This window comes from Ascaphus truei, chromosome 2 (assembly GCF_040206685.1).
Source record: "Ascaphus truei isolate aAscTru1 chromosome 2, aAscTru1.hap1, whole genome shotgun sequence".
In the NCBI taxonomy this organism is placed as follows: Eukaryota; Metazoa; Chordata; class Amphibia; order Anura; family Ascaphidae; genus Ascaphus; species Ascaphus truei.
Window position 1 is genome coordinate 488212612 of NC_134484.1, and position 21637 is coordinate 488234248.

At 44.3% G+C, this 21637-nt stretch overlaps 1 protein-coding gene across 2 annotated transcripts in view; it reads right to left on the minus strand.

Moving 5' to 3' along the window:
* LOC142488445 (uncharacterized) overlaps nt 1-21637 on the minus strand; it is a 507675-nt gene that overhangs the window by 151861 nt on the left and 334177 nt on the right. The gene's annotated exons all lie outside the window — the stretch shown is intronic.

Below are 21637 nucleotides of genomic sequence, written 5' to 3' on the forward strand. Positions count from 1 at the left end.
GGGGACCTGTGCTTGAGACTCCAAAATCTTATCCAGTATGTCAAAGGACGCGGCAGAGCTATACAATTGGGGGAACAGAATATGCTCCGGGACTTCCTGTGACCTCTCCTCAGTGATAAACTGACAGGACAATGCATCAGCTTTGATATTCTTTATGCCAGGAATATAAGAGGTGATGAAGTTAAACCTTGAGAAGAACAACGCCCAACGAGCTTGACGGGGCCCAAGATGACGAGCACCTTCAATGTAAGAGATTTTTGTGGTCCGTCAGAATCAGAATGGTTTCCTTGGTTCCTTCCATAAGATGTCTCCATTCTTGTAATGCCATCTTGATGGCCAACAACTCCCTATTCCCCACATCATAATTTCTTTCTGCTGAAGAATTTTTTTTAGAAAAAACCCCACAGGGGTGTAGTTTATCTTCGGGGGTGGTTCTTTGAGAGAGGACCGCATCGGCTCCCACGTCGGAAGCGTCAACTTCCAAGGTAAAGGGGAGGGTGGGGACGGGATGTCGCAGAATGGGAGCCGAGACAAAGGCTCTTTTAAGAGAATCAAAGGCACGGCTGGCCTCCAATGGCCAAGAGGAAGGATCTGCACCTTTTTTGTAAGGGCCGCCCCTTACAAACCAGCAATAAATTTCCTATAATAATTTGCGAAGCCAAGGAAATGCTGAATTGCCTTTAAAGAGTTACTGTAGGTTGTGGCCATTCGAGTACAGAATTGAGCTTCTCCGGATCCATAGTGAACCCCTGGTCCGAGACAATGTATCCCAGGAAGGTGGTTGAGGATTGATGAAAGATACACTTCTCCATTTTGGCGTAGAGCTTGTTGGCCCGTAAACGAGAGAGCACCATCTTGGTATGGAGAAGGTGTTCCTTGAGGGTTTTAGAAAAGATGAGGATATCATCCAAGTAGATAATCACAAAAGAATTCAATAGATCACGAAAAACCTAATTCATAAAGTCTTGGAAGACTGCAGGGGCATTGCACAACCCAAAATGTATCACCAGGTACTCATAGTAACCGCTGTGCGTGTTGAACGCGGTCTTCCACTCTTCACCACTGCGGATGCGAATCAGGTTATATGCCCCCCGTAGATCAAGTGTAGAGAAAATCGTCGCACCTTGCAGCCTATCGAGGAGCTCTGGCATAAGAGGCAAAGGGTAGCGATTCTTGATGGTAATTTTATTTAGGCCACGGAAATCGATGCACGGGCGAAGCGTCCCATCTTTCTTTTTTACAAAAAAGAATCCTGCTCCGGCGGGAGAAGTGGATTTCTGGATGAAGCCTTTTTGAAGGTTTTCTGTGATATACTCGGACATGGCCTCCATCTCAGGCAAAGATAATGGATAAGACCTGGCTTTGGGAAAAGGGGCACCCGGAATAAAGTCAATCGGGCAGTCGAAAGGGCGATGAGGGGGGAGCTCCTTGGATTTGGTCTTACTGAAGACATCCAGGAACTCCGAACAGACGTCCGGTAGGGTGGCATCTTGCGGGGGAAAGGTTTCCAAGACGGCCAATACCGCTGTGAACGGAGGAGGCAATTCCACATGGGGTGATCTCCATTGAACGGGGAACTCGGCAGTCCAATCGATAATGGGATTGTGAAGTTGTAGCCATGGTAAGCCCAGGATGAGTTGAACCGAAGGGGAATGGATGACATCAAACGAAATAAGTTCCAAATGTCCATCCTTCATAGAAAGTTCAATGGAAAGTGTCTCCAAGGAAATAAAGGCTGGCTGCAGGGGTCGACCATCAATAGCCTCTAGGAAATTCCTACAGGAAATAGCCTACAGGAAATTCCTTCTCCCGGAGAGGAATGTTGTACTGGATAGAAAAAGCATGATTCATGAGATTCCCTCCGGATCCAGAATCGAGGAAGGCCAGAGCGGGGGTTTGAACGCTGGCGTACTTAAGGAGGACAGGAAGTAAGATGCGCTTGGGGAGACCCTGTGCGGGAGAAGGGAAAGAAGAGATGGTACCCAGTGAGATCCCCTCATACATCACAGGGTGTTGGTGTTTCCCGGCCTCAAGGGACAACGCGGCAGGATGTGTCCAGGGGATCCACAATAGAAGCACAGGCCCTCGTTCCTCCGACGTAGTCGTTCCGTAGAAAGTTGATGGCTGCCCAGTTGCATGGGTTCCGGAGCGTCCAATGCTGGTAAAGCAAGAGCAGGAGACCTGGAAGTAGAAGTCATAGAAACAGAAGTACGAGGACGTTGACGTTCAGCCCGCCTTTCCAGAAGTCGTTGATTGACCCTGATGCACAAAGTGATTAAGGCCTCCAATGAGGATGGCCTCTCATGAGCCGCCAGTTCGTCCTTTAAATATTCCGAAAGTCCCTGCCAGAAAGCCGCGGAAAGTGCCCCATCGTTCCAGTCAGTCTGAGCTGCGATTGTCCGGAATTCCAGAGCGTAACGTACCACAGATCTCCGACCCTACGAAATGTGGAACAAGGAGGAAGCAGCCATATCACTACGTCGAGGGGTATCGAAGACTAAACGAAATTCTCTCTTAAAGTTAGGGAAGCTGTAAGTGAGTTCTGGTTTTAGCTCCCAGATTGGTGAAGCCCAGGCCAGGGCGTCCCCGGTGAGAAGGGAAAAAACATAAGCTACCTTGGTACGATCCGTGGGGAAGCGAGAGGGTGATAGTTCGAATTGTATCTCGCACTGATTTAAAAACCCACGGCATGCAAGAGGGTCTCCCACGTATTTACTAGGCAATTCCGAAGAACCTGTTCAGAATAGAGAAAGGACCCAGAAACCTGGGAGACAGTTCAGGGGTTGGAGCCTTCAGTTTGTTATTTTTAGAAGAAAGCCAGACCTTCTCTCCAGGTACGAACTTATGGGCCTCCCGATGAAGCCTATCCACTTGTCTCTTCTGTCTTAGAACGGACTCCTGTAAAGCTGTTTGAATCCTCCTCCATGACCCCTGTAAGGTGGATATCCTATCCTCTGCTGCAGGAACTCCGGACCTGGAAGAATGCATGGGTAGGTGGGTAGGATGAAATCCATAGTTTACAAAAAAAGGTGATTCTTGAGTGGACTCATTCTTGAGAGAGTTAATCGCAAATTCTGCCCAAGGAAGTAACTCTGCCCAATTATCCTGAGAATCGGAAGAAAAACAACGCAAATACTGTTCGAGGGACTGGTTCATGCGTTTAGTCTGCCCATTCATTTGGGGATGATAGCCTGAGGAATAAAGAAGGGTAATGCCCAGCCTCTGGGAAAATGCACGCCAGAACTTTGAAACAAATTGAGTATCACGATCAGAAACAATGGACAACGGAACGCCATGAATACGGAAAATTTATTTTACAAAAATTTCAGCCAAAGTACTAGAATTGGGTAGACCCTTTAGGGGAACAAAATGAGCTTGCTTGGAGAATCTGTCGACAACTTCTAGAATAGTAGTCATACCATTAGACGGGGGAAGATCCACGATTAAGTCGATAGCAATGTGACTCCAAGGACTGTCCGGGACGGGAGAGGTTGTTGAAGACCAGAAGGCTTTTGACGGACTTATTTTGTGCGCAGTCTGGGCAAGAGGAGGTGAAAGCTCTAATGTCCTTTATCATATTGGGCCACCAGAAGGTTCGCCGAATCAGATCCGTAGTCTTCTTAAAACCGGGATGGCCGGCAGATCTGGAGGAGTGACCCCATTCAAGAATTTTGAGATGAAAACGTGGGGCTGCGTAAAGACGACCATCAGGGACCTCTAGCTCTTTGGGGACCTGTGCTTGAGACTCCAAAATCTTATCCAGTATGTCAAAGGACGCGGCAGAGCTATACAATTGGGGGAACAGAATATGCTCCGGGACTTCCTGTGACCTCTCCTCAGTGATAAACTGACAGGACAATGCATCAGCTTTGATATTCTTTGTGCCAGGAATATAAGAGGTGATGAAGTTAAACCTTGAGAAGAACAACGCCCAACGAGCTTGACGGGGCCCAAGATGACGAGCACCTTCAATGTAAGAGATTTTTGTGGTCCGTCAGAATCAGAATGGTTTCCTTGGTTCCTTCCATAAGATGTCTCCATTCTTGTAATGCCATCTTGATGGCCAACAACTCCCTATTCCCCACATCATAATTTCTTTCTGCTGAAGAATTTTTTTTAGAAAAAACCCCACAGGGGTGTAGTTTATCTTCGGGGGTGGTTCTTTGAGAGAGGACCGCATCGGCTCCCACGTCGGAAGCGTCAACTTCCAAGGTAAAGGGGAGGGTGGGGACGGGATGTCGCAGAATGGGAGCCGAGACAAAGGCTCTTTTAAGAGAATCAAAGGCACGGCTGGCCTCCAATGGCCAAGAGGAAGGATCTGCACCTTTTTTGTAAGGGCCGCCCCTTACAAACCAGCAATAAATTTCCTATAATAATTTGCGAAGCCAAGGAAATGCTGAATTGCCTTTAAAGAGTTACTGTAGGTTGTGGCCATTCGAGTACAGAATTGAGCTTCTCCGGATCCATAGTGAACCCCTGGTCCGAGACAATGTATCCCAGGAAGGTGGTTGAGGATTGATGAAAGATACACTTCTCCATTTTGGCGTAGAGCTTGTTGGCCCGTAAACGAGAGAGCACCATCTTGGTATGGAGAAGGTGTTCCTTGAGGGTTTTAGAAAAGATGAGGATATCATCCAAGTAGATAATCACAAAAGAATTCAATAGATCACGAAAAACCTAATTCATAAAGTCTTGGAAGACTGCAGGGGCATTGCACAACCCAAAATGTATCACCAGGTACTCATAGTAACCGCTGTGCGTGTTGAACGCGGTCTTCCACTCTTCACCACTGCGGATGCGAATCAGGTTATATGCCCCCCGTAGATCAAGTGTAGAGAAAATCGTCGCACCTTGCAGCCTATCGAGGAGCTCTGGCATAAGAGGCAAAGGGTAGCGATTCTTGATGGTAATTTTATTTAGGCCACGGAAATCGATGCACGGGCGAAGCGTCCCATCTTTCTTTTTTACAAAAAAGAATCCTGCTCCGGCGGGAGAAGTGGATTTCTGGATGAAGCCTTTTTGAAGGTTTTCTGTGATATACTCGGACATGGCCTCCATCTCAGGCAAAGATAATGGATAAGACCTGGCTTTGGGAAAAGGGGCACCCGGAATAAAGTCAATCGGGCAGTCGAAAGGGCGATGAGGGGGGAGCTCCTTGGATTTGGTCTTACTGAAGACATCCAGGAACTCCGAACAGACGTCCGGTAGGGTGGCATCTTGCGGGGGAAAGGTTTCCAAGACGGCCAATACCGCTGTGAACGGAGGAGGCAATTCCACATGGGGTGATCTCCATTGAACGGGGAACTCGGCAGTCCAATCGATAATGGGATTGTGAAGTTGTAGCCATGGTAAGCCCAGGATGAGTTGAACCGAAGGGGAATGGATGACATCAAACGAAATAAGTTCCAAATGTCCATCCTTCATAGAAAGTTCAATGGAAAGTGTCTCCAAGGAAATAAAGGCTGGCTGCAGGGGTCGACCATCAATAGCCTCTAGGAAATTCCTACAGGAAATAGCCTACAGGAAATTCCTTCTCCCGGAGAGGAATGTTGTACTGGATAGAAAAAGCATGATTCATGAGATTCCCTCCGGATCCAGAATCGAGGAAGGCCAGAGCGGGGGTTTGAACGCTGGCGTACTTAAGGAGGACAGGAAGTAAGATGCGCTTGGGGAGACCCTGTGCGGGAGAAGGGAAAGAAGAGATGGTACCCAGTGAGATCCCCTCATACATCACAGGGTGTTGGTGTTTCCCGGCCTCAAGGGACAACGCGGCAGGATGTGTCCAGGGGATCCACAATAGAAGCACAGGCCCTCGTTCCTCCGACGTAGTCGTTCCGTAGAAAGTTGATGGCTGCCCAGTTGCATGGGTTCCGGAGCGTCCAATGCTGGTAAAGCAAGAGCAGGAGACCTGGAAGTAGAAGTCATAGAAACAGAAGTGCGAGGACGTTGACGTTCAGCCCGCCTTTCCAGAAGTCGTTGATTGACCCTGATGCACAAAGTGATTAAGGCCTCCAATGAGGATGGCCTCTCATGAGCCGCCAGTTCGTCCTTTAAATATTCCGAAAGTCCCTGCCAGAAAGCCGCGGAAAGTGCCCCATCGTTCCAGTCAGTCTGAGCTGCGATTGTCCGGAATTCCAGAGCGTAACGTACCACAGATCTCCGACCCTACGAAATGTGGAACAAGGAGGAAGCAGCCATATCACTACGTCGAGGGGTATCGAAGACTAAACGAAATTCTCTCTTAAAGTTAGGGAAGCTGTAAGTGAGTTCTGGTTTTAGCTCCCAGATTGGTGAAGCCCAGGCCAGGGCGTCCCCGGTGAGAAGGGAAAAAACATAAGCTACCTTGGTACGATCCGTGGGGAAGCGAGAGGGTGATAGTTCGAATTGTATCTCGCACTGATTTAAAAACCCACGGCATGCAAGAGGGTCTCCCACGTATTTACTAGGCAATTCCGAAGAACCTGTTCCTTCACGGGAGACAGTGGGAGAGATAACGGAACTGGAGACATTAATCTGGGGAATCTGAGAGGTTAAGGTAGCAATCTGTTGGTTAAGAGCGGTAACCAGGTTGTCCAAGAAGGTAAAGAGTTTGGAGATAGTGGTTTGGGTATCTTCCACCTCAGGGGGGTCTGGGTCTGTTGGGCTCTGCATAATGTAACGCTCGGCCTGCCCACAAGCCAGACGAGACCCCGGAACTGAGGTGGAAAGGAGAAATACTACACACAACAGTAAACGGGGGCACGGCCGGAGTGTGGAAGTAGCGTAGATGGTCCAGGGAACAAAAATAGAAAGAGTTCAGTACTTGCCAACTCCAGTGTCGAAGGGTAAAGTCCGTAAGCCATTGGTCAAGGTGTAGGGAGAGCAGCGTGGTAGAGTGTCCGTAATGCAGAGAATGGGAAGGAGCGCACGATCTGACGGGAGCAAGGAGAGGACCCAGTTCAAAAAATATAAACTTTAATGTGTCATAGACCTAAAATCCAACGCGTGTCAAACGCTTGTGCGTTCTTTATCAAGGATAACATACACTGTAAAAAACATCCAAATATATACCCCTCTTACCAGCGACCCGTTCGCGCCAAAAGAACCGCATACTGACGTCATGACGGCCGTGCGCGCCAACCCGCGCATGCGTGAACCGCCAAGATGGCAGAAACAGTCAAAAGGGCAGAAGTGGTGGCTAGAGGGTAGGGAGGCAGGAAAACTAACTAAGGGCAAAAACAACGGTAACCCAAAAGGCACAAAAAAATATAAATAGCAAGGATATAATCTTAAAGCTATAAATCATAAATCAGCCCTTAAAAAGAAAGAAGGGAGAAGAAGGAAAAGAAAAATAATAAGAGAATAGAAAAAAAGGGGAGAGAAGAAAAGTAGAAAAGAGAGGAAGAAGGAAGAAGAAAAAAAGAAAGGAAAAGGAAAGAATAAGGCAAAAATAAAACAATAATAAACTAACATTTAAACAAAAAAAGGAATGAATTAAAACAATATGAAATATTAATAACTTGATAAGATAATGGTAATACCGCATAATCTAAATATATAATAATCATAATAAAAATTATTATTAGCAATTCATGAAAAAATGTCTGAAGATAATGTGTTGATAAAAAATGATAAATATAATAACCACAGGAAAACAGACAAAAACAAGGAACCAGAGCTAATCATAAAAATACTGGATAAGGAAACACCAGATCAAAGGAAGTGACTCAAATGCCATTCAATATTCAAACCGAAGGGAGAGCGTGTTCTAAGAATAAAAATCCAATAAGCCTCCCTTCGGTTTAATAAATTGATATGGTCACCATCCCTCATCCTGTTGCGAACCAATATTACATCAATGGCTTTATAAATTGTAAGAGTCAATTTGTAGTTTACCTGATCACATGTGGATGTGGAAAAAGGTATGTGGGTAGGACGATTAGAGCTCTCAAAATAAGAATATTGGAGCATTTAAGACTTATCAGATTAAATGACCTGAATCATCCAGTGTCCAAGCACTTTTCTGAGTGTCGACAGGGAGGCGTTGGTAACTTTTCATTTTTGGGCATTGAATTGGTTCGCAACAGGACATAGGATGGTAGAGCCGTCACAAAGTCCCTTAAGACTTTGTCAATATATATGCTCGAGTTCTCTGTGAGTGACCCTATGCCCGACACTATGGGTCTACCAGGGGGCTTGTTCTTATTTTTATGTATCTTTGGAATACTATAGAATGTTGCTATAGTTGGTTGTTTATTTGTCTAAGACACAAAGGATGTACTAAGATGTCTTGATGGTATACAGGTAAAAGACACTACTCTACTTTTCAGTTTTGACGTAGAGTCACTGTACACCAGTATAAAGCATGATGTGGGTCTATGGGCAGTAAAATATTTCCTGGCTACCAAAAACTCCCCTTTTCAAGATCACAACACATTTATTCTTGAACTCCTTTAATTTATCCTCCAGCATAACTATTATCTCTTTGACTGCAAATACCATCTACAAATAGAGGGAACCACTATGGGCCCTACATGTGCCCCCACATACGCCAACATTTATTTAGGTTGGTGGGAAGAGGTTAGTGTGTTCTCCGAGGCCATGTCACAGTATACCCAACACATCGATATGTGGATCAGATATATTGATGACATTATGCTGCTGTGGCAAGGCAGCAGAGAGGAATTAGACAACTTCCTGGGTCTGCTGAATGCTAATGAGCATAACCGCAGACTAACATCAGAAGTCAGCTTAGAAAGTATTACTTTCCTAGATCTAAAAATTAGCAAAACCTCTGATGGGTATCTCAACCTGCAACTACAAAAAGAACAGCAACTAACAGTTACCTCAGGGCAGATAGTTATCACTCTAAAGCCCTAATTAGGGGGATCCCCACAGGTCAATATCTGCGGATAAGAAGAAATTGTTCTGACCTAAGTACCTTCAAACAACAAGCGAAGGAAATGAAAGATAACTTTTTAGCAAGGGGCTATTCAAAAACACAGTTTAAAACAGCTTATCATAGGGCGGTAACCACACCAAGAGATGAACTGTTATTAGATAAGTCAAAAACCAACAGCAGCAAAGAGATTAGATGCATCAGCACTTTTAATGGTCAATGGAGAGAAATGAATGCGATATTGGGGAAATATTGGCATCTACTCATAAATGATGATGACTTGAAGGTGGTCTTGAAAAGTAAACCATCAGTGGTCTGGAGGAGATCCAAAAATATCCGTGATCTCCTCGTACATAGTCACTATACCAGACAAAAAAACAGAAAATCAGAATACATGGCTAAAGGTAAAAGGTTTTTATAAATGCCATAATTGTAAGGCCTGTGACCATATGAAGGAAAGTAAGAAACCTACACAATTAAGGATGTTATTAATTGTAAAAGTACAGGAGTGATATATTTGATCACTTGTATATGCGGAGCTAAATATGTGGGTAAAACTAAAAGAGAATCGAGAAGGCGAACTTTAGAACATCTGGTTTCCATTAGAAACCTACTGGCTAACCCAGTCTCTAGGCATGTTCGTGAGAAACATGCAGGAAATGTTAGCACCTTAACTTTTCAAGGCATTCATCATATTGCCCCAAGCATCCGTAAGGGGAATATGGGATAGATTACTTCTCCAGTGTGAGGCCAAGTGGATCTATTTATTGCACACTCAATACCCCTCAGGAATCAATGAGGGCTTTGTATATACCCCTTTCCTCTGAATACAGGATCACTCCCCAGAAGTCCCTATTTTTGATCTCATTGTAAACATAAGATCAAATTGCAGCCTTTGCCATATGATTCAATATGAGGTGATACTTATAAGTGAAAAGAAACACTCTAGAGATACTTAGAAGTACAAAATCTATGGGTCCAATCACTAACCATTATTCAGCAGCTCCCTCAGTACAACCGCTAGGGAGCACGGCTCGTAAAAAGCGTCTATCCGGTTGCTATGACAACCGCTAAGTATAAAGGGGCGGACATGTACGTGGCAACATCCACGCCGGAAGAAGTCGCCGCTGGTTTAGCGACGAAACGCACGTCGGGTTAGCCGGCTATTTTTAAGTTTATACAATGTGTCGCAGCAAGCTTTTAAGGTCTATCCATCCGATACTTTTGATATACAGACGTAGTAGTTCTTATGAGTACCCATTTGGCAGTATGGACGCCACTATGAAGCGGTGCAATATATGACTCAGCTTTCATTGCCAAGACAGGCACAGCAGTACACCGTTACTACAACATACGGTCCTATGATATAATGTGAAATATATGAACACACCACCTACATTGTGAGGGGGGCTCTCTGGAGCTCGGATTTGCCACTGTAATATTAATTTACAGGATAAAGAGGCAATATTGAATGTACATTTAATTTGTTACTACACCATATTTACCTTAATATACGGGGCCCATGATATACTGTGATCTGCAACAGCATAATATCTGAACCATGAGAGGGGTCTTTCTGGAGCATTAATTTGCCATTGTATTAACAATTCTTACGGTATATGGGCAACACTGTATGTCCATGCAGATCATAAGCCCTGTTTTATGGCTAACACGATCCACTTATGACCACGAATTTTGGTCTTATGATATATTATGATCTGCAAGAGTATACCATCTGAATCGTGAGAGGGGCTCTTTGGAGCTCTGACGTATTACTGTAACTACAATTCACACGATACATGGGCAATACTAAATGTACATGCAACTCACAAGCCCATAAGTAGGGTATACACACACTAAAACACTGAAATACACGTCAGGGTTTGTGTTTATTTGTACAGACAGTTTTAGCAGAATACTGTTATTACACCATACTTACATGTGTACAAGGATCCTATGATATGCTGTGACTGGGAACAGCATACAACCGGAATCAGGAGAGGGGCATTTTGGAACACCTATTTGCAATTGTAACAACAATTTACACGGTATATGGGCAATATCATATGTCCATGCAGTTCATAAATCCACTCTGTGGCTAAGACGATCTACTGATTTTACCCTACTGTGGAGATCATATAAATCTAAACACTTACCCATGAGATCATAAGATATGTACCAGGTGTGTAGGTCGACATAGCTTGTAGGACACCTATATGCTAAGACTCAGAGAATACTCTAATCATTGACTATATGACCACGAGTCTTTGTCCTCCTCACCCCTATTCTAATTAAATGGGGATTTTCTAACATCTGAACTACGAGAATACACATTATTGTCTGTAGATGTCATTCACCTACTTGCTACTTTTAGTTAAACATTCACAACACATTTAGATTTCATCATAAGAATATAAATAAAGCATTTTTTATTTTATTTTTAGTATTAATTGTTAGTGTATAACCCTGGTAAGACCGAACATTATATTATAAACGTTTGGTCTGTGGTGCGCCTTGTAAAGGGAGTCTTTATGTGGATTGTGTCTCTTTGACACATTCCATTTGCTATATGTCCATTTCAGTACCACTCCCTGGCAGCACACAATAGGCACATTGAGTTAGAGCGAGGTATCTCTTTTTTCTGTTTACTTATTGCCTAACCCTGATTTTATTACTTATCTAACGTTACCTAGTTCATATCTCTTACCTAACTCTCATCTACTATATGTGTTACATGCCAAGCGTGTATTTAATGCCCACCTGTGCCTGCCCTTATACCCATAAACATTATTTATATATTATTATTTACATTATTTGCAAACTCACATTATATAGCATAGTCTGTAACAACATACAATTTATGTGACATATAACTTATATTGTATAACTTATCTTCCCAAGATCTCCGAACTTTCTTTAGCAACTTACTGATATAACTATAAACTATACAACCTCTCCATCCCTAATCTCTAATTCCCCATAAGCGACTAAGACTAATAAATCTGAGCGTATGATCCTTTAGCCTATACCCTGTAACTTAACTAGCTATATTTACTAACGTAACTACAACTGTGAACAGATACAAACCAGCGCCCAAAAGGAAGTGTCCAATAAGTCCAACAAATGTAGTCCAAAAAGATAAGGGGAAGACAGGATCCAGATAGTTCAATCAAAAGGAAATCTCCATTCCAGGGGTCCGTGACATAGGGACAGAGACAAGAAAAAAATCATAGTGTAACTTGTAAAAGTTAAAATCAGACAAACAACACAAAACACATCGCAAAGAATATAACAATTAACACTAAAGCTGAAAATATAATATCTATTTATTAAAACAACGGAGCCTGCTGAAGCGGGTCATCAAGGGGTTAAAACCCAAAACACTACTTACAACAGCTTTTGTGTTATTAACTACAACTGTGCTCAACGCCATGTAACCTTCCTTGTTTCATCAGTCCGTGTGTTTCCTATGATAAGGTTTATGGGAGAGTGACCGCATGCCTGATACCCCCCTGTGTCCCCCTATCCCCCCCCCATGCAACCCATATGCCCCCCCCATACACCCGATATGCCCTCCCATATCCCCCGTATGCCCTCCCATGTCCCCCATATGCCCTCCCCCAAACACCCCCCATGTCCCCCCAAACACCCATGTCCCCCCCAAACACCCCCCATGTCACCCATACATCCCCATGTACTGTCCCGATCATAGCCTTCCTCCCGGGCGGGACATGCTGTGTTCCGTGACTTTTACACAGCCACCCCTCCCTCTCCACCTTCCAGCTAGAGAGAAAAAAAAGAACAATGTTCTATGAATCGTTGCTACCAATATATAATGAAAAGTTCCAATATGTATATGTTGAAACAATATGGATCTTGCTTGAAGAAAGGATACTCATAATACCAAATTGTCTGGTACATGTTAGCAAGGCAAACTATAAACAGTATAACTACTGTAGGCCAAACTACTGTAAGTCACTTATTTATACTGTATACAGTATACTGTATTGTAACTACTGTATATACTGTATAACTATACTACTGTAGGTTAGACATCCTGTATTGGATTTAATTTATTTATAAAATATTTTACCAGGAAGTGATACATTGAGAGTTACCTCTTGTTTTCAAGTATGTCCTGGGCACAAAGTTAAGACAAATAATACATGGTTACAAATACAGTTACATAAATGAACAGGGTATACATTATATACAAGACACTGCATTTACAGTTAAAGAAAATATATATTATGGGCGTATGAAACAGTTACAGACCAGATTAAAATACTTAATACTGTATACTGTACAGTAGAAAGTGGAGAGGAAGAGCTGATATAAAATAGTTATTTTGAGTGCCATACTTACCTGTTTCATACTTACTTGCACTTACCATACTACAGTACAGTACCTTACTATTTTCCTGTGGCCTGCCCATTACACTTTAATGGAAAACAAGTCTGGAGATCTTGAATTGGGGGGGGGGGGAGGTGAATTAAAACAATGAGAAACGGTGACAGAGGCTTCACATTCTACTCGCACCCGCATTACAGCTACAGTAGAATCGATTACTTCTTCATATCAAATAGACTGGTTCCGCAGATCTCCTACTCAGGAATCCATGATATTTCATGGTCAGATCATGCACCGATTGAGCTGAGGTGCTCTCAAATTACATTGGCCAGCCCAGGAGCAAACTGGAAACTAAATGAATCTTTAATTAAGATCCCCGAAGTAGCACAAAACATAAAAGACGAGATTTCGCAATTCTTTAAGACAAACATAGGCAGTGTGGAGTCCCATGTCACCTTATGGGAGGCTCACAAGGCCACAATGAGAGGGGTCCTGATTAATATAGCATCAGGAAGGAAAAAAGCAAGGGAGGCCAAAATGACTCAGCTGCGAGAGAAGCTCCATGAACTCTCTATACTGCATAATCGAACGGGTAGAGAGACGACATTAAAGGAGTTGAAGGATGTAAGAATAGAACTTAACCTACTCCTTACTTCCCAGGCTGAAATGTCACTGAGTTGGACATAAAGGAAATTTTTTGAAAAATCGAACAAGCCAGATACCATGCTAGCTAGGAAAATTCGCAACAAACCACAAAACTACACCATCCACTCAATTAAAACTAGAACGGGAGACTTGACTAATCCCAAACACATAGTTGAGGAGTTTAGAGCATATTATGAAAGATTATACGACGGGCAGAAGGTGAGGCATAACGATAAAACGAGGAAAGCTTTGGAAAAATTCCTAGCGGACTCGGGTTTGCGGAAAATAACAAGGTTGGAGCGAGAGTTTCTAGGAAAGGAGTTCACCGCGGAGGAACTGCTAGAAGTAGTTACGAACCATAAACCTGCAAAAGCTCCGGGCCTAGACGTTTTTTCGAATCTATATTATAAAAAATATATAGGGATTCTGTCCCCGCACTTATTACGGATGTTTAACCATATCCTAGCAGGGGGGTCCTTTTCAGACATGATGCTGCAGGCGTCCATCTCGGTGATTCATAAACAGGGCAAAGATCCCACCAATTGTCCAAGCTACAGGCCGATCTCATTAATTAACTCAGATATCAAAATTTACTCCAAATTAATGGCCAATAGATTGAGTTCAATTCTTCCTAGGCTGAATCACACGGATCAAGTTGGTTTTACCACAGGTAGGCAAGCGGCCGATAACACCAGAAGAATAGTAGATACCATTGACTATATTAATGCCAATAAAATCCTGGGCATCATATTAAGCCTCGATGCTGAAAAAGCCTTTGATAGAATTGACTGGCCCTACCTGGATGCCACGGTTGCAGCGTTTGGAATGGGGGACACGGTATCTTGGGCAATCAAAGCGCTATACACGAACCCGACAGCGCGGGTAATCCATCAGGGGTTCCCATCAGGCGCACTGAAAATTAAAAGTGGTACGAGACAGGGTTGCCCACTCTCGCCCTTGTTGTTCGCCCTATGCATGGAACCACTTGCAGCTCACATTCGGAGTAATAAAGATATCACAGGAATCCAAATCCACTCTCAGGAGTACAAGACCGCATTATATGCGGATGATGTTATATTGACACTCTCTAGGCCCCTGGTCTCTCTACCCAACCTCTTTGACCTCCTGGAAAAGTTTAATACGATCTCAGGGTTTAAAATCAACCAAACAAAATCGGAAGCGCTAAACCTAAACCTCCCAAAAGACACAGAAAAACTAATAGAGATTAACTTCAATTTGAATTGGCAACCCAAAACGATTAAATACCTAGGAGTTAATCTCACAAAGGTGGTCAAATTGTTATATAAGGCAAACTACCCTAAACTCTTGCAATCTTTGAGAAAGGAGTTTAAGGAGTGGGCGACGTATGGTATCTCCTGGATTGGAAGAATTTATAGCGTAAAGATGAACCTTCTCCCCAGACTACTATATCTTTTTCAGACACTCCCCATACCTTTAGAGAGGGCAGACCTCAAGAATATGCAGGCCCAGATTTTTAAGTTTATCTGGAAAAATAAAAAAGCTAGGATACCAGCAAAAACATTAGTGAGGCCCAAATCCGCAGGCGGACTGGCGGTACCTTGCTTGTTCTCATACTATAGAGCGGCACAATTGGCCCAAATTATTTACTGGCACACAGACCCGAAATTATGTAGGTGGGTGGAGCTGGAGAGGGATATCTGTGCCCCACTAGAAATTCAGAATTTGATTTGGTACCCTAAACTTAAGACTAAAGCAGATCTCGAGACCGCTGTCCTCAATGATCAACTCATTTGCAGTCTGGGAAGCCACCAAATTTAAATGCGCCCTGACCACGAGGAGCTCACTGATGACCCCATTATTTGGAAACCCGGACTTTGCTCCAGGGATGGACGAGGGACACTTTTGACTCTGGAAACAGAGTGGGTACGGGAGGCTGAGGGATCTGGAGGGCAGAATCACTATTCAGACATTTACACAGATTCAGTCAGATAAGGGCATTCCTAACACAGAATTCTTCAGATACCTCCAGATCCGGGCATTTTATACCAAACACACTAACCGTCCTAACGTGACTAATTTTGAAACGCTCTGTGCACGGGGGCACGCAGCACGGGGACTTATCTCTAGATTGTATAGGGAAGTGATCGATCCTGGAGAGAGCAGACAGAGACTTGACTACATGACACAGTGGGAGAGGGATCAGGGAGATACATTAGAGGACGAGGACTGGTTAGAAATCTTTGAAGCGGCAGCAAGAACCTCGATCTGCACGACATTTGAAGGAGAACTCATATAAAGTTCTAATGAGGTGGTACCTCACCCCAGTTAGGTTATCTAAATTTGTACCAGGTTACTCCCCCTTGTGCCCTAGACAATGTGGAGAGCCTGGGGACTTGTTGCACATGCTGTGGTCTTGCCCTCGTTTGCGCCCGATCTGGGAACAAATACAGAAATGGCTAAAGAGGATTTTGGGCCTCGAAATTCCTCTGGATCCCTGGTTATTTCTATTAAATACACCACTGGAGGGCCTGTCGAGAGCAGGAAATAAACTAGTCGCCCATTTTGCGACAGCGATGAGATGGGAGACAGCGGCATTGTGGAACAAAAACACGACTCCATCGATAGATAAGATTCGGAACAGAATTTGGTTCATCTGCCAGATGGAGAAATTGACAAGTTTGGTCAATGATACTGGCTCAAATTTTCTAAAAGTCTGGTTTCCGTGGCTGGCGCAAACCGACATCACAGGGGTGAGCAATGCCACCATTTGGCTGTGATAGCGCAAGGTGAGTTCTCCTTCAACGCATGGCAGTAGTCGCACCAAAAGGACGGACATGACTGTTAGGGACAATTGCAGCCTCAGGCTAAGGGGTTAGCTAGGACGCACGTGGAGTTCGAGAGGTCTGGAAAAATGGCGGCTCATGGCAGAACCTGTAGCGGTGGCAGCAGGGGTCCCCCCCTTCCCCACCCCCCCCCCCTTCCCCATCCCCCGCTCCCCTGGTGTGTGTCCCCCTCCCCCCCTGAGTCTTTGTGTAAGTGTGTTTATGTGTGAATAGAAGTGGCAGTAAACACAGCAAAGAAGTTGACACGTTATACTATGCTTTATAACCGCTGTATCTGAAAACTTAATAAAACATAAAGTTGAAAAACAAACAAAAAAAAAAAAAACAATGAGAAACGGTTACCGAACTTACTCCTGTGGCATCTTAACCCAGTTGATACCGCTGGCAAGAATATGGGCAGGAGACGCGGTGTGTTTCAGATCATTGTCCTGGAAGAAACGGTGATCAGATAGGAAATCACGAGTAATGTATTCAACAATCTCTGGCACTATTTTCTCTTGGAGAAATACTTTATTCATGATTCCTGGAACAAGAAAAAAAAATTTAACACTAGGTTGGGATGGGGGGGGACTCGCTATCCCGGTCCCATGAGTATCCCCCCTCCCCTCCTTACCTTCCCTCCTCCCTCTTCTCTCTTCTCCTTCTGTCCTTTCCTCTCTCTATTCTTTCATTTATCTCTACTGGGATATGCAAGGGGACTCTGTCTTTCAAAGAAAAATTGAAAAAGGGTTCATGGTTTAAGGAATCTCTGGAATTAGTACAGAGTACTCTGTCTGAGTACAAGGTTCTGGGACTTTGTACTGTATATCAAAAATGCTGTAAAGATACCCCCTTGAAACGCTGTTATATTACTAATTTGTTTAACCCTGTGACAACCAATAAAAAAGTTTGAAACAAAAAACACACTTGTATAGGTATAACAGTTTTACTGCAGACTAATAATAACATTCCAAAACATACACGCCTTGCAGGGCCGTACCCCTTCACCGTGCCCCCCTCTGCACTGTGATCTCACCCTCGTGGGGTTTAATCACAAGTACTAAAATGCCTGAGCACCCAACACTCTGTTGTCCACGGAGTCAATCACCCTCCGACGTGTGTGTGACATCGCTGCCCCACTAACCCATGTATGGTTGGTGCACTTGGTGAGATGAAATACCTGCCGGATTTGTCCACATCTGTGCGCTCATTATGAATATGGGATCCACGGATCTGAAGCGATGAACCGCGATGCCTCCGCCTCTACGTTGGGTGGGTCCTGCGTCGATTGTACCACCTTAGAGTCTCTGTGGGCATAGATGGATGATCTGGTCCCAGATCCCCCTGGTCCAGGATGCAGACACGTCCTAGCTTTCTCCTTATGCTCTGGCTCTACTGGGCAGTGTCCCTGCAGCAACCACAAGCTACACAGGGGAGACATGGCCTAGCTGGGGCCCAATAGGGGAGATCTGGCCTCTTACACCTTCCTTGTCCCAGCTCCGACTGGCATGGCTTGCAGCGAACAAAAAGTATCTATCTGTAGAGCAGGAGGATTCAGGAGTCCTATTGGCTGATACGCGCTATGTGACTCTGCTCATGCCATAATTTTGCCTATATTCATCCTTTGGATCTGTATCACCATCAGCTTATATTGGCTGCCACCGTGCTAACTGAGCGATTTCTGCGCTGGTAAGAGACTGTAAGGGACTCTCCTTCTTCCTCCCTATTGATTCCTCCATTGCCACGAGAACTGTGACGTCACTCCGCTACACCACGTGACGGAGCGGCATCGTGGCACGCTGTGTAAGCCCCTGCAGTTGCGGAAGTGTTTGCAGAGCATTTCCAACAGCTCTGGACTGCCCTAAGATCATAGCAGCTGGGAAAAGCAGCGAATCTACACAGGAGAGACGGGGGACTGTAGGGGAATTCCCCTGGAGGCAGTATATCACCGGTTGAGGAGCGGTCCCACTAAGTGTCTGAATCTGCAGTATTACCAGGCTGCTTGAAAGGAATCCCCTTGTGAGCAGCGTCCTGCTGTGTGAGGAGTGCATGAAGGATCCCATGCCCCAGAACCATCATAGAGGCTCCTGCAGAGACAGCTGAGTGCCAGACCGTCCTGTTTTACAGCTACAGAGTGGTAACCAGTGTTATATGCACTAAATGCACATGTTATTTCTATCTGATTTCTATCTATTTGGCGTTGTGCGCTGTTTTCTTTTTGTTTCCATTTCTTAGAGTGTGTGGGGTGCTGAGCCACCCCTAATGTTTAAAGCAGCAGACGCCCATATCAACCACACGGTTATGTTATAATTTAATTATCTAATCACTTATTCACTGTGGTATTGTGGTTTACTTTATTTATATATGGTTTAGTCACTGCACTGTATTCAATTATAATAAGGAGATAGATAGTAGCGCACAGTTTATTTCTGTTTTTCCGCTCATGGGATATGTAGTCCCTGCTTGGAGCCTCCACCTATTGGCCACCATTTGCGCGATTGTCCTGCGAATTCGCAGCGTTTTGCACACATGCAATTGCCTCTAAGATGGCGGTGCCTGCAAAGGTAGCTGTCAGCGACGCGATCGCCATTGCAACCTGCTCCGTGCCTCAGTTCCCACCCACAGCCCTCCCCATTCTCTGTTGTCGGTCACAGCCGCAGCGGCAGGTAAGGGAATGAAGGGGAACCCGGGAGGAATCAACAGGGTCAACGGGAGCCCCATGCTATGCACCTCTGCACACATCTTACACAAAGATACGCCCTTTCCTCTGTTGCTCAACTGCTAAAAGTCTGACACAGACCCTCATTCTCTCCCGTCTCGATTACTGTAACCTCCTGCTGACCGGCCTTCCTGCCTCTCACCTGTCTCCCCTATAATCTATCCTAAACGCTGCTGCCAGAATCACTCTACTCTTTCCTAGATCTGTCTCAGCGTCTCCCCTGCTGAAATCCCTCTCCTGGCTTCAAATCAAATCCCGTATCACACACAATTCTCCTCCTCACTGTTAAAGCTTTACACTCTTCTGCTTCTCCTTACTGTACATCTCAGCCCTAATTTCTTGCTACTGTATACACTATCCCAACTCTTGCGTTCTGCTCAAGGATGTCTTCTCTCTACCCCTTTCGTATCTAAAGTCCTCTCCTGCCTTAAACCTTTCTCACTGACTGCCCCACACCTCTGGAATGCCCTTCCCCGCAGTATCCGACTAGCACCCTCTCTATCCACCTTTAAGACCCACCTTGCTTAAGGAAGCATATGAGTAGCTCCATGGCTGATAATTTACAACCTGCAGACACACTTACCAGAACGCCCTCCTACTGTCTCTGTACGTACTTCCTACCAACCAATTAGATTGTAAGCTCTTTGGAGCAGGGACTCCTTTTCCTAAATGTTACTTTTATGTCTGAAGCACTTCTTCCCATTATGTTTTATTTGTATTATTTGTTATTTATATGATTGTCACGTGTATTAATGCTGTGAAGCGCTATGTACACTAATGGCACTATATAAATAAAGACATAGATACATACCCTGTGTAAGCACTTGGGCGACAAGGTTTTCTTACTGAGAAACATTGTATACACCCTGCACATGGGAAAGGTTTCTCCCCTGTGTAAATGCTCTGGTGTCTGAGGAGTGTCCTCCTATTACGGAATTGATTATGATGTAATCCCCTTTTATGAATTGTTTGGTGTGTGTTGAGGTGCCTCTCAGGGCTGAAATGTTTCCCAAATTATGTACAATTAAAAAGTTGCTCCCTTGTGTAAATCTGCTGGTGTAACAAGAGGTCCCACTTTGTATAAAATGGTTTAGAACACTCTGAACAAGCAAATGATTTCCCCTGTGTGAATCGTGTGGTGTGTGAGGTCATTCATCCAAGAAACGTTTTGCCTATACTCTGTCCATGTGAAATGCCTCTCCCTGCAATAATTTGTTGGTTTCTGAAGAGATGACCCTTAACACTGAATTGTTTCCCACACTGAACAAGCAAATGGTTTCTCCCATGTAAATACTTGGGTGTGACAGGAGATCACACTTTGTACTGAATTGTTTCCAACACCCTGAACTAGGGTTATACAATAACAAAAATACTTCCCACCATAAGAGTATTAAGTAATTTATCGTGATAACAATATTCAGCAATATATTAACACCCAATAGAAAGCAAAAAAAGCAAAAGTCCTCAAAATGTTCAAGGTCATTTATTGTGAAACATATTTCTTATACAAATGCATTTCATTCTTAATAAAATGTAAAAAAGCAAATACATTTTAGTATATTTTAAGAACAGCAAATGATTCCATGAAAATGTTACACTAACTATAGCCACACTAAAGCCCCTTTCTTCACCATTTATTTTTATTTATTTATAAAATGTTTTACCAGGAAGTAATACATTGAGAGTTACCTCTCGTTTTTACATATGTCCTGGGCATAGAGTTAAGATGACAAATAATACATGGTTACAAATAGTTACATAAGTGAACAGGGTATACATTATATTCAGGACATTGTATGCACAGTAAGAGATAATACAGGTAAACCTCGTTATAACGCAGTTTTGACGTGGCTCCCGTTTTAAAAAATTTTTTTTTTTGTACACTGCACACTCACTGCACACTCACTGCACGCACACACTCTGACTGCACGCACACACTCACTGCACACTCCCACTGCACGCACACACTCACTCACTGCACACTGCTCACAGCACTCAGCTCTCACAATACAATCACATGTCAGCAGCCCACCCCCCCCTCACATGTCAGCAGCCCCCCCCCCTCACATGTCAGCAGCCCACCCCGCCTCACATGTCAGCAGCCCACCCCCCTCACATGTCAGCAGCTCACCCCCCCCCTCACATGTCAGCAGCTCACCCCCCCCCTCACATGTCAGCAGCTCACCCCCCCTCACATGTCAGCAGCTCACCCCCCCCCCCTCACATGTCAGCAGCCCACCC